Consider the following 1,028-nt stretch of genomic DNA (forward strand, 5'->3'; position numbering starts at 1 on the left):
TGTCATAGCAACACCAGGACGCTTGGCAGACCATCTGGATACATGCAATACATTTTCTCTGAATCGGATCAAGTTTCTTGTGCTGGACGAGGCTGATCGGCTACTGAGTGGGATATTTGACGAGCAAATGAGAACCATTTTTGGTGCAGTTCCAAAACAGAAGCAAACTCTTCTGTTTAGTGCAACAATGACTGATACTCTTGAGCAAGTGAAGTCTATTACAAAGAAGCAGGTAGGTACAATGAAGAAAAAAAAATGAAAATCCTCATATCAGGCTTTTCTCCTTTGCCAGCAGCACATAGCCACCCAGCTGGATCCTATGCACGTCCAACATTGCTTAACTTAAGGAACTCTTCTGTTTAGTGCAACAATGACTGATACTCTTGAGCAAGTGAAGTCTATTACAAAGAAGCAGGTAGGTACAATGAAGAAAAAATCCTCATATCAGGCTTTTCTCCTTTGCCAGCAGCACATAGTTGCCCAGATAATCACCCAGCTGGATCCTGTGCATGTACAACATTGCTTAACTTAAGTGATCCATCAGAAACCAGTGCAATCAATTTGCTTTTGGTGCTGGCTATGTTGACTTGGAAAAAAATGCAATGTTTAATTAATGAACCAACTTAAAAACAACACGAGACTTTATCTTTTCTCTCTGATTTGATTTTACAGGTGTTCGTGTGGGAATCAAAGCAAGACGTGGCTACAGTAGAAGAGTTAGATCAATACTATGTCCTGTGTCCTTACGATGTGAAAGATGGCTACCTGGTAGAAACTGTCAGACTGTACAGAGAGAAAAGCCCACGCGGCGCTATTGTGATATTTACTGATACCTGCAGGTGAGAATGAAGTTCATAAGAGGTAAAACGAAAGCCTTGAATCCTTAGTGTTATACTGGTCAGACCGTTAGAGCATTGGTTTTTAGTCCGTCCTTCCTTTATTATTAGTCCGTCCTTCCTTTATTATTACTAATGATAAAAGGTATAGTGGACGGACTATTGTATTCGCTTCGGTGTCGTCTGTCTGTC

At 40.9% G+C, this 1,028-nt stretch overlaps 1 pseudogene; it reads left to right on the forward strand.

The window, feature by feature from the left end:
* Positions 1 to 6: 6 nt before the first annotated feature.
* Positions 7 to 843, forward strand: LOC103522093 (annotated as a pseudogene).
* Positions 844 to 1,028: the final 185 nt, after the last annotated feature.

This window comes from Diaphorina citri, unplaced genomic scaffold (genome assembly GCF_000475195.1).
Source record: "Diaphorina citri unplaced genomic scaffold, Diaci psyllid genome assembly version 1.1 scaffold6840, whole genome shotgun sequence".
In the NCBI taxonomy this organism is placed as follows: Eukaryota; Metazoa; Arthropoda; class Insecta; order Hemiptera; family Psyllidae; genus Diaphorina; species Diaphorina citri.